Source organism: Salmo trutta, chromosome 22 (assembly GCF_901001165.1).
Source record: "Salmo trutta chromosome 22, fSalTru1.1, whole genome shotgun sequence".
Taxonomy (NCBI): domain Eukaryota; kingdom Metazoa; phylum Chordata; class Actinopteri; order Salmoniformes; family Salmonidae; genus Salmo; species Salmo trutta.
Window position 1 is genome coordinate 23,992,391 of NC_042978.1, and position 13,524 is coordinate 24,005,914.

The 13,524-nt window shown below is 40.7% G+C and overlaps 1 protein-coding gene across 3 annotated transcripts in view; it reads left to right on the plus strand.

Moving 5' to 3' along the window:
- Positions 1-8,879: 8,879 nt before the first annotated feature.
- Positions 8,880-13,524, plus strand: part of nlgn1 (neuroligin 1) — a 272,702-nt gene continuing 268,057 nt past the window's right edge. For all 3 annotated transcript variants that reach the window (XM_029707330.1, XM_029707331.1, XM_029707332.1), the window contains exon 1: positions 8,880-9,304. The gene's annotated coding sequence lies outside the window, so the exon portion shown is untranslated. The remainder of the gene's footprint in view (positions 9,305-13,524) is intronic.

Below are 13,524 nucleotides of genomic sequence, written 5' to 3' on the forward strand. Positions count from 1 at the left end.
GAGGAGCCTCCACTGATGTGAGTGTCTCTAAGACCATGCCTCTGTCAGTCTGGACATCAGACAGAGTCGAAGAGCTAGCTGATGCTCCAGACAGAGAGAGGCTGAGGAAGGCTGGAGGCTAGCGGCTTCCTCTCCCATCCCGTGGAAATCTGTTTTGCCAGTAGTGGGCCGCAGCAGTCACACTTGTTGACCCCGTGGCGCGGTATAAACAAGATTTAGTGGGCAGTCAATATGTGCCAGGCAGCTCCAGCCCCTTCCCCGTCCTGATGTAATTGGAAAGGGCTCTCAGATATGGTGGATCCACACTCTCCCAGTTCCTCACTCAGTGATAAAGGGAGAGATCCTGCACGACCAATGAATCCCATTTCACTCTACATGATGTAGGGCACAGACAAAGTCCCTTATGACTCAATGGGTGGACAAACTCCTAAATAATATTGGACTGTATATAGACCATTCATAGTGGTTAGCTTGGATGGTTCAGCATCATAAAGCTTTTAGACTTTTTGTTGTTGTACATTTTTAACATCATATCTAAATGCAGTGCATTAGTCCCCCTTTAAAAAAGTTACGACACATTTAATTTTTCTTGTTGTTTTTTCTGTATTGACTGTGCCAATGAGAGAGGATTGTTGTGCTTTGGATTTGAAATGGCTCTGTAAGACGCATTTAATTTCACTCTCCCCTCTCCCCCCATATAGATTGATTACAGTTTGATGATATCAGATGATTGCTCTCTCACTCCTGGAACAACAGGCTGCCGGTCCCCCTGGCATCAGATATAAATTTGATGGGCTTTTCGCTCAGACATCAATGAGTGAGTCACTTTTGCCAGAACGTCTGCCTCTAACCATATCCTACTAGAGATGAAGGAAGAGAGAAATTCAATTCAATGACTTGAATGCCAAATGAGTGTGAATGGTATTCTGTTAAAAAATGGTTTGGTACCAAAATCTTTTGGGTTTACAAATATACAGCAGAGCAGTATGCACATTGTTATCACTACTCTTTTAAAATGTGCATGCCTTGATTAGAATGTTGTGTAGCTGACATTCTATTGATATATGGCACAGGGGAACTCATAGCCTAAAGAATTTTGTTACAGTAGCCTTCCATATTCAGCTCATTGGTAAATGTTGCAGATCCTCTCACGCTATGTTTTTCTTATTTAAACATGGCTAAAGCCGGTGTTCTTTGTTTACAACATACACCATGGCAGTTGTAAATTCATTTGTAGACATTAATGTAAAGTGATTTACTTTGTATTACAAAATAGAATGAGCAGCACTATTTAAGAGCAGCCAGCAAGGACACAAACCACACTGTCATTACAGAATACCTGTGGAACTGATTATGGCTGACCGCACTCTCCGACACAAGGGAGGAGCAATCACAAATGGAAGCATTTTCATTTCCATTAATTTAGTTATAGATAAAAACCTGACCCATTTACTAATCGTGGCGTTGGCACGGTTTCAGCAGGGCCTGTGCTCGAGACCTAGTTGGTAGACAGATTACACCATTAGACTATCATACCTTCTCTGTATGCGGAACCCCCTGGAGTTAGGTATCCAGGAAACAAGTGGTCAGTGGGGCTTTAAATCAATCACAATACTTTTAGAGAGATAAAGAGACCTACAGTACTTTGCTGTGCTTTGCAATATGTAGTTCATGGTGGATTGGCAGGCAGTTGAATGGTGGTATATACAGTATGTGACGATGGTGTGGCGTGGGCTCTATTTTAGATTGGTGCTCTTTTCAGATTTGCTGGAAGGTAACTAAGTGGGTGAGGAGAAGAAGAAGCAAGATAAGGTGGAGGAGGAGGAGAAGAAGCAGGAAAAGGAGGAAGCTGTGGCAGCAGACAAGGAGAGTGGGTCAGAGGAGATGGGGGTTGGCCACAGCAGCGGCAGCTCCTCGTAGCCAGGCATAGGCAGGCCGATCATCAGAGTCAGCCTGAGGGGGGCCTGGTTATTACACCAGCGTGTACTTGGCACCATGCTTTCCTCTCTCCTCTCGGGGCAATGGAGCCACGTGGTGCTGTACCCAGCGTCTCTGAGTCTCCCCCAACATCTGTCCACATGCTTGTTCCACATTGTGCAAAGATAACGACCAGTCTGCATGATGGCAGGCACCTCAGAATGACAGCCCAGGCTGACATATGGAAAAGCTGGCGGTGTTTCATGTAATTCTAGAGAAGACCTCTCCAACTTGGCCCATTGTACATGGGTGGAGAGAATGGCAGGGTGAAAGACTAACATTTGAGTCAATTTCAAGTGTCTCCCTATACAATAGCCACTTTCTGGGAGATCATCTTGTTGCCCATGAAATACAGTATAGACAGGATGGATGCTGTTGTAGTTCTGAGCATGAGTCATATGATGGGGGCGTTCTCCTCTCAGGCTTTGAAGAGTGAACATGGATCCACAGAGGAGAAGTGGGTTGGTGTAATTTACATTGTTCGTGGTTCTTAACATATATTAGAATCCACAGTCTGCGCTGAATGCAGAGCTTTCATCAGAGTATCCACAGGCAAAACGCAGCTTTTAGATTCAGTGGGTGGAATGAATCTTGGATGAGGTCAGGGCAGCGTTTCACTGCTAATGACCAAAGTGCATTAATGTGAAAAGTGCATTAAAACTTTCAATGGGTTATCTGGTTGTCTGTGATAAAAAATGGAGCACGTCAATTAAAATATGCAATATTTATGAAATGATATAAGAGACAATGACACTGAACAAGGAAGACCCAGTTAGCTGGAGGCTATTTTTTTCTTTTCAAATGGTTCAGCTCACTCAAATGGGAAACAGGCTGTGCATTGTGTTTCATTCAGTGAAAGCAACAAGCAACCACAGCATGTGGGTTGCTACCCAGTAGTGGCCTTTTGTGACAACACAACATGCACTGCACCCCCCCCCCCCACACACACATTCTAAAATTGCATTTTTGACCCCCACAGTTTTATCATTGCACTGTGATACAAAAAAACGGCATCGGTGTGTTTTAGGACCATGTGGACACCTCAGCGGTTGGGTAGGCTGTTTGGTGGTTTTAGCCGGTTGGATTTAGGACCACTCGGACACCACAGAGCGTGCGCACAGGCAAAGCTTCTGACCAGCACGATGCTGCTGTCTGCAGCTGCAGTCTGTGTGTTGCGCTTTTTCTCAGAGTTGTAAAAGCAAGCAGAGCAGAAACTGGCTACTCTTTATTTGACTGATGTAGCTGGCAAGGTAACTACCGTTTTACTTTTTTCCCAGTGCAGTGCTGAGCTAGTAGTGTAACTGACATGTAATGTTAGCTAATGTTTCATTCCTTCTCGACTGAAGTTCCATCTGAAGAGAATCAACTAGCTAGCTAGCTAGCTAGTAGCTACTACAGCCAGTTAAGCTCTTGCCTCTAGCTATATGTCAGATTACAGTATCTAACAGCTGTTGTGTGTATGGAAATGTTTTGTAGCCTTTTTATCCCGTTTCAACAGAAGTAAATTAATTTGGCTAGTTATCATCAGTTGATGTACCATTAGAGCTATCAAAAAGTTGGCTAACGTTAGCTAGCTAGCTCACTAACTTTCGGTATTATTTTTACCTCAATCACACTAGACCTGAATCAAATGATGAAACCAGCGTCCAAACGATAGAAGATTGATATTCTGATGTTTTTTGACATAGCAATGTGAGTTTTTATTAAAGTCAGTACAGCAATGTAACGTTATTGATTTGTCAGTTTCTCTAGCGACTTCCCTACTTTTCATACTGACATGGTATAAACAGCTCTACAGACTACACTGTCATGGTGCACACTCAGTACACAACACAATACTGATGATGAATGAATACAGATATTGTATGTTTGAATGCCCAGTCATGTTCATATAATCTCAGACATAAATCATTGCCGTTTAAGACCATCTATAGAACATCCTATATGCCAGTGAAACTGAATATCATGCACTCAGAAATGTAATTCCTCTGCTGGAAATGTAATACCAAAAGGGGACATATTTGTATGTTATTGTCTTCTGAAGGCTGGCTGAATTCTGGCAAAGAGTATGATCTGCTATTTCAGCATGTCTACAGATTCTTCCTTCTCTCTGTTTTTGTTAACTTGGAAATGTTGATACTGGAGACTGTTATCAAAAGAAACGGTGTAACCTATTATTGATAGAGGTTAGGAAATGTATTGCCATTAATTGGAAGGTTGGTTATGCTCCCACAATGTCACAATGGATGGCAGAAATGTCAAGTTATGTATCACTACTACATTTGATTTATTACAATATTAAGGGTGTACTGTGCAACTTTCATAAGGTCTGGGTGCCTTATATGGAATAGCCTACTGTATGACTAAAGGGTCTGTATTGAAAACATTTTTTTTGTTATGGCACACGAGAAACCTGTTTGATTTGCGCCTGTCTCAGTAGACTAATCCATTGAGGAGGCCGTGGGGACGCCATGGCCCAAGAATAAGGGCAGTGTGGCTCAGATGCACAAAGAATGTCTCTCCAGAATGTGCTCACTCCCGCCATTTCGTATACATTGTTTCATAACTTCATTGTGTGCATTGTTTTCTGTGTATCAATTCCCCATTACATATATCACAAGTAGTAGCTTACATTTGTTTAATTGCTAAATTAAATTAAACCAGTGTTTAATTGCTAAATTGTAATTATTTCGCCACTATGGCCTATTTATTGCCTTACCTCCCTTAACTTACCTCATTTGCACACACTGTATATAGACTTTTCTATCATGTTATTGACTGTATGTTTGTTTATTCCATGTGTAACTCTGTGTTGTTGTTTGCGTCACACTGCTTTGCTTTATCTTGGCCAGGTCGCAGTTGAAAATGAGAACTTGTTCTCAACTGGCATACCTGGTTAAATAAAGGTTAAATAAAAAAATGCCGTTAATTCCCATCATTTCTAATCTGCAATGTTTGTTTGGTTATGGTTATTTCTGTTGATGCATTTAATACATTATCATTTCAGTCATTTACCGTTCTCATTGTTGGAGTGGACATGTGTTTTGCAGAACTCACAACCTATGCTACACTTGTGAGAAACAAGTTGTTTATTTCATTCCATTTATGAGTTCTGTCAATTTATTAATCGTCTTTTTTTGAAACGCTCCTGTCAATGTTGAGTAAGGATGCGCCCCTGATTACGCATATAGAAGTAGGACTAGTCTACCTGTCCTGCGCGCAAATGAATGCCTGTAAATGTGCCCATTTGAGGATGTCTGGTAGTATTTCTGCTTGTCTTAACTCACCCCCACTAATGAGCTGTGGAGCTTCTCAAAGTAATTTTTCTTCACCTCAAACAGCAAGTAAACGAAGTCTGTTTTTAGAATCAATTGATAATGACAATAGTTCATCAAAGTATTTACACAATATTTCCAGCTTTATCCCTTTCGATAACCACTCGGCATGAAACTGAAAAATGTGATGCTCTGATAAGGTGGAAACCTGATTACTTCTTATCCCTTGCACAAATAGCCTACAGTTGTGTCTTTCATGGGCTCACTGGCGCGGGCCCAGAATATTTGATACAATGTTTCGAGTTTGCTAGGGAGAGTTTTGGGGCAACCAGGTTAATAGTAGATACAATGTTTCAAGATCATTGCAGACAGACTGTGCATAGCTGTAACGGTCGTTGTAAGGAGTGGACCAAAATGCAGCGGGTAAAGTCTTCTCATTTATTAAAGGAAAAACACTTAAACAAAACAAACGACGAAAAACAGTCCAATAAGGTGCACAGACTATACTGGAAACAACCACCCACAAACACAAGTGAAAAAACGAACACACTTAAATATGGCCTCCAATTAGAGACAACGACAACCAGCTGCCTCTAATTGGAGATCATTGAAAAACACAACATAGAAATAGAAAACTAGAATACAATAACAAATAACCTCTTTTACTGGTCAGGACGTGACAATAGCCAATGTGATTTAAAGGTTATTTATTTTTATCATGATATTTTCTACCTGCATGCCACAATGTTTTTGTGTTGGCTTTATGTAGGTTATTATTACATAGTTGGGAATGGCAAGAAAAGTTATTTTTAGATTTGTATAATTTTCATTTAGATTTAGATAGAATGTGGATTAACCACAGACAATGATTTTGAGATACAATGACTTTTATAAATGAAATTAAACTGTTCCACGAAAATGTGGATATGAAAATCATAACTGGCATGGAGATTGGTAGAAATGGTAAGATAAATTGGCACTCCAAATGGAAAAGCTTGTCGAGCACTGGTGTAGCCTATTACCATTTTCCAAGTCGCCATATCAACTGTAGCAGCTGAGTTGCTTGATATCTGTCAGTGCAGTTATCACTATCTAAAGTTCTGTTCAAGTGCTTATTCAGTCTCTGGTTCCCTTGAATAGGCAGCTGAAAAAAATATGGAAAATATTCGTACTTTCTTTATGAAACACCATTTTCCACCACCATTTTTGTATTTTCAGACAGGATGTTGCACACCCTTGGCTGATCACAGTGTGCAACATCCTAAATTGGCTGGAAATCTGAAAATGGTGGTGGAAAAAGGTGTTTCATAAAGAAAGTACACATATTTTCCCATTTTTACCACCTTCTCGCAATTAAAGCTAGTTAAGGAGGAAAATTATGCCTTTGCAGCCTAAATGGAGGATGCACATCAAGTATTACCGGGAATGCACATCAAGCCTAGGCGTTTGTGCAGATCTAGCGCCCATGCACTATTGGCTGCCTAGTCTACTGATTCCCAAGTTATCTGATGACTGTCAACAGATGACTGTCAACAGATGACTGTCAACAACGGCACTGTTTAAGATATCACAGACATTACGTTGCTCTATTATATCCGTGTAGTTATACCAACTGAATTACTACAGTCACAGCATTGTACAATGTTCTGTGTTACCACGTTAATACAATGTTGTTATTAGTGTAATTACAGCATTTCTACACGTTTAAGAGCAACTCATTGTATACTGAACAAAAATATAACTCAACATGCAACAATTTCAACGATTTTACTGAGTTACAGTTCATATAAGGAAATCATTCAATTGAAATACATTCATTAGGCCCTAATCTATGGCTTTCACATGACTGGGAATACAGATATGCATCTGTTGGTCACAGATACCTTAAAAAAAGGTAGATGCGTGGATCCAAAAAACAGTCAGTATCTGGTATGACTACCATTTGCCTCATGCAACACATCTCCTTCGCATAAAGTTGTTCAGGCTGTTGATTGTGGCCTGTGGAATGTTGTCCCACTCCTCTTCAATGGCTGTTCAAAGTTGCTGGATATTGGTGGGAACTGGGACACACTGTCGTACACATCGACCCAGAGCATCTCAAACATGCTCAATGGGTGACATGTCTGAGTATGCAGGCCATGGAAGAACTGAGACATTTTCAGCTTCCAAGAATTACAGATCCTTGCGACATGGGGCCGTGCATTCTCATGCTGAAACATGAGGTGATGGCGGTGGATGAATGGCACGACAATGGGCCTCAGGATCTCATCATGGTATCTCTTTGCCATTGTTAAAATGCAATTGTGTTCATTGTCCGTAGCTTTGCCTGCCCATACCATAACCCCACCTCTACAATGGGGCACTTTCTTCACAACATTAACATCAGCAAACCGCGCACCCAGACAACGCCATGAACTTGGTCTGCGGTTGTGAGGCCGGTTGGACATACTGCAAAATTCTCTAAAATGATGTTGCAGGCAGCTTATGGTAAGAAATTAACATGACATTCACTGGCAATAGGTCTGGTGGACATTCCTGCAGTCAGCATGCCAATTGCTTGTTACCTCAAAACTTGAGACATCTGTGGCATTGTGTTTTGTGACAAAACTGCACATTTTAGAGTGGCCTTTTATTGTTCCCAGCACAAGGTGCACATGTGTAATGATCATGCTGTTTAGTCAGCTTCTTGATATGCCACACCTGTCAGGTGGATGAATTATCTTGGCAGAGGAGAAATGCTCACTAACAGGGATGTAAAAAAATGTGTGCCCAAAAGTTGAGAGAAATAAGCTTTTTGTGCATATGGAAAATGTCTGCAATCTTTTATTTCAGCTCATGAAACATGGGACCAATACTTTACATGATGTGTTTATATTTTTGTTCAGTATAAATTGAGATTCTTATTTTGTGACCATGTCTACACAATAGAATCACAACTGAAACTCACTTTGAAGTGTAGAAATCTATTAAACCTAGCCTTCTCTGACTTCTCTGCCCTATTATTTTAACATTAATAGGGTACAACTTCAACGGTTGTTTGTACCCTCTAACTTTCTCTACATGGAAAGGATGTCCGTGTTGCTGAAAATATCCTTTAGGTGAAATCATATATAATGGCAGTCCCACAATGCTTGTAGCAAACAGAACAATACTCTTAGCATTCTCCATGTGCTGCAAGTAGCCTATCAATTGTGAAGTGCTTGCAGAACAATGGCTCTATATGGTGGCTAAGTCCAATCCATGGTTTAAATAATTATCCCTCTCAGGTGGTATATGCTCACATGAACTGGTGATCATTCTGTACTACAAAAAAAAAATAACATTCATGCAAATAAAATGCAGTCAAAAAGTACCTGTGAATGTGATGCAACAGCAGTAAATTCAGGGAAGTGATTCATTCCGGGAATAATAGCTACTTCAGAAATGCCCACACATAGAGATACAACACAATAGGTAACCTATAATGGGCTAGAGTAAAATCGTGACCTGAAAAGAGGACGTTAAGTTGCAGACAAACGGAAACAAATATTCCTTGTCTCTTTAAAAAATATTTAGCAGCTTTATTGAAGTTCTTTCTTGGGCCACTAGGTGTATCTCTGTTCCATTTTTCGATCAGCGCATCCTCTCTCCAATAGGGACGAGAAGAGACCTCGGCATTTTATCAAGCAGGTGCACCCTGAATCGTGAGGAGCAGATAAAAAAATATTTACGTTCTTTAGTTTTCATGTTGTTAAGACAAGGAGGGTTGCGCAAGACCCAGAGCAAATGGTCGTCTCTGATGAGGGAAAACATTTTGGATTAAAAACACTTATTCCGGCTGAGGGGGACCCTTCAGTTTGTCTTTATTCTGCGAAATTGGACCGAATTACGACGAAGTATGAAAAAGCGAGTTTATAACCTTTGAAGTGAAAAGTCCTAAGTAAAACTGTCCTATTTTTTCTGGCAATGTTTGTGTCCCTGATTTTAAAGAGCAATGCACTCTGAAATAACGGGACATGGCACTAAGGAAAATTGTCTGAGGTGACGACGAGTGGTGGAGATCAAGCCTTATGGTAAATATACATATACGCAAATATGACTGTTTAAACATGTTATTCGGTCGCAGCTTTTGTGTACTTTTATCAAATGGGGATTTTAAATGCTAGCCTTTGTGTCGAGGTCAATTGTAATATATTGGGAAGGAGGTGATAAACAAGTTCTAGACTGCCTAAATGTATGTAATTGCATGCATAATGTGTAAATTGCATAGCCTATATAATTATCCTACAGTTATGACGAATTTCAATTGGGGATGATGGAATTGTGGCTACATTAAACGATGGAGCATATGTTGCTATAGATGCTCCTGTTCAGCTCTCTGGTGAAATCTCTCTGCTGGAAGCTCACACACTCACGTGCCTGTATGTTGAATATGAAAATGTGATTAATCTACTTTCATAAGGGTCAGTTGTGCTGATGCCAGTTGCACAGGTGCTTAGGTCCAAAATTCACTGTCCATTTTAACACCAGCTGCAGTCCTGTGAAGAGACCTAACCTTATTCAGTGCAATAAAGATAGAACACCATCCTCACTTGATGAAGGAAAATCAATTTCCACCCTTAATTGAAATTAATCAGCCAAATGACTTGATATTAATTGACCCATAATTAAGGATATATACCTCACGTTGAGTCGGGAATGTCTTAGCCTTCATTAATTAATGTCAATGGGTATGTTCAGAGACGACTGAGTAGACAATTAAAACACTCAGCTGGTGGCTAAACATTTTATGCTATGAAGAACTGAATGTATTATACAGTAAATCCAGTAGGCAACGTTTGATGGGAAAGTTCAATACATTTGGCTATAGGCACGAGGCACCAGAAAACTGGATAAATGCGGTATTTATGTGCGCTCAATTCATACCCTACAGACAGGACTAGCTACTCATGGTAGTAAAAGACTGGATTAGTTTATATGGCTTTAGCAAATAGTCGTTAATGATATTATCTACAACATGGATGTTTAAGGCATGTTTGATATGGGGGATAAACTCACCAGTTATCATTATGTGATCTTCAAGCTATTGGTCATTGACTTACATCGATTGCTATATGCATAAGTGGGCATTTTTCAGATCGGCTCCTATACAGTGCGCTCTGGCGTGGTGCTGTTAATTACAGTTTTATTGACATGAACACTGCATGTTGTGTCGTTTTAGCCACATTGGATTTTGCTCCTGTAAAAGCTCATAAAATGAGGTAGTAGGTAGGCCTACCCAATCAAATCGTACACAATATTAGAGTCAAGGACACAGTTGAAAATAGAGAGCCATATGATTAGTTGCTCTCAAGCATTTCGCTACTCTCGCATTAACATCTGCTAACCATGTGTATTTGACGAATAACATTTGATATTGTAACGCAAGCACAAAATACGATCAATTAGGTCTACTGATTTGTGAGAGCAACGAGTAAAATATTAGCTTTTTCCCGTAGCCATTTAAGTTAACATCTATAACATTGAAATTAACATTCAAAATTGTTCATATAAATGTTAATTTAAATGGCTAGCTAAATAAAGATATAATTTTGACTCACTCAACTCAACTAAAATGTATGGTACGAGCCAAATTGATTTGAAACAACGGGATACATTGTTGCTAACGCTTAGGCTACTGTTATTTTTGTGTACATTTATTTATGTATTTCTATTTTTTAACATCTGTGTCATCAGTAGTTCGTACCCACAAAAGTCTCAAACCATTGATCTATTGTCAAACCAGTAGCCTGAAAGGTTAGAGCTTCTTACAATAATCTACCTTCTTTCCTTTAGCCCCTCGCAGCCTCTAACTCAGCTACCCACTCTGTACATGGGAGGGAGCTAGTTCATAAATAATGGAAGTGTTGACTTCTGCGTTCCTGTTGTTTCAGGTGCGTTACTTTAGAATTATGTGACCGATTTAGTGAACTCACCCTCATAATGTTGGTTAGGACATTTTTGGAACTCTTTCTTTTTCAGTGCATTATGCACAGTGCCTCAGACAGCCTATGACAAATGAGCATTGATGGCATATTCTATTGTTCAAGTACAGAAAGTGAACTCCAGGTCTCATAATGCATTATTCATCTAATTTCCCTTGTTACAAGTATTGCAAAAAAAAGTCTGATTGCCAAATTGTCATTGGAATAATACTTTTCATTACAGTATTGACAGAGAGCTTCCAACTGTTGCATGTCTTTGTACATAACATTCTCTGTCTGGGCATTAACATAGCAAGTTGACCTTCACCAGTTTTTCTTTCTATACTACTATTTTAGATTAATTGTTTTTTTTAAAGAGCAAAATATTTTCCCTTTACCGCTTGAATGGACAGTATTGGCACATGATCACAGTCAGACAGTGTGGCGTTTAGTTTCAGATAATAATTCCACAATCTAATAGACATGTGGGAAGCACACCTGCTTTTGCTATGGGATGGAGAATATGGAAGATATCTGCTACCCTTAACTCCTTAGATGATTGCTGTGGAGTTTTCTGTTACAAGTTCTGACATGGTGTTGTTTAACTTGGGGCCATTTTGGAACTGTCTGCATTTTTCTCAGATTTTCTAGCATGGGCTCCAAATGGCACCCCTAAAGAAGGCTTTGTGAGTATCCTGTGTCATGGATGGTGTTTGGGATTTGCCATGGTAGGTGGTTTTGTATGTAAACTAGCCATTTGCTGGTTATTTAGCCCTACAGTCTTTCTTCAACTCAAGTGGACTGATCACTGATGGTCTCCTCTTGTCAACATGAGAGCTGAGCTTAATGGTTATTTGCTGTGTTTTTGGTCAGTTCATTATGTCTGACTGATCTGAGGTGGGTAATGGGTGCAGCGAGAGCATCAGCTCTGACAGGGCGCACAGCAGGATCTGGGAAATGGGGCATTAATCAGGTCGGAAGTGTGTGTGTGTACACAATGGAGGGACGCTGGAGCACCCCATCTAATGAGTGGACAGAGGCACAGAGCTCTCCTGTGGGACCTGACCAACCCTTTGGTCTGATGACTCAGGTTCTCACCTGAGGGCATCCAGTCCTTTTACACTTCTTTTGTCCATTTCCTGGAGAAAACCAAAACACATAAAGTGAATCACAGTATGTGCCAGGGACTCAAAGTGCAAGACAAAGCTAAACGGCCTTAATGGACTTTTATCTCTGTGTCCCTGTGAGGAGTGCAGTTTTTGCTGCTGCTCGCTTCCTCTCATCTGTACTCCACTTCTCACCTATCCACAGCTGCTGGAGTGAAAGAATGTCTCAGCCAATCGATCAGTCCTGTAGCTCTAAAGGTGAGAGAGAGCTGGGCCACAGCAGCGCTTTCACACTTTCCAATTCAGTAGGCTCTGTGTTTTCACAAGAACACCTGTCCTTCCACTCAGGGGGGTGGCTTTTAAAGCCAGATCAGAGCAAAGTGAAAAAATATTGGATTCATATAGAGAATTAACACCGCAAATGCTCCACTAAAGTTTTGACTCATTTATGTCTCTTAAAGAAAGTTTTGCCCTCTATTTGTGCCCATTAAGAAACCAAACCCAAGTTTGAGTCCCACCAGGGGAAACTAGCTGAGTGTGGGTTCTGTGTTTACTCTCTCCAGCTCACAGGCTTGGCCCTTGAGGGCATCCCAGTCCCTTATGAGCTCTGCAGTAACTAACTGACTAATTATTGCTTTGATGTAAACCAATTTTAGGGGGCCCCCTAGATCCTAGGGGTGGGCTAAAGTGGAGCCGTAAGACCTGTCTGCCCCAGGAGAGCTGGGCTGGGGAGAGCCCGCCACATTTGTATTGGAAAATATTATCTAATAGTGGAGTTGATCATTTTCCAAGTATGATAATGACTTTCCCACGCATCCTCCTGACCAGGCCTGTTTCCCTGTGCCCTGAAGTGAGAGAGTGGGAGGTAGTGTTTCTCACTGAGCACAGGGACTCTCGGCGAGAAGGCAGGAAGCTTTTCCATTTTTCAATTTTTCACGCCAACCTAGTGCTTCAGCTGTGACCCCTGGCAAGAAGGCACGAAGATGGCAGCCAGGTGAACCAAGTGGAGGGAAAAAAACAGATGCCTTCCCACACAACCATCCAGCCATGCTGCATAAATGTAGTCAAATTATGAAAACATGTTTTCTAAATACAGGCTCTAACAAGGGCTGTAATCAACTGATCACCGCCTCTACCACCTCTACTTGCTACCTGTCCCGGTCTTTATCCATTGATTGTGTTATCAATGTTTATTCAACTTGTATTCCCTTTTCTTGTTTTGTT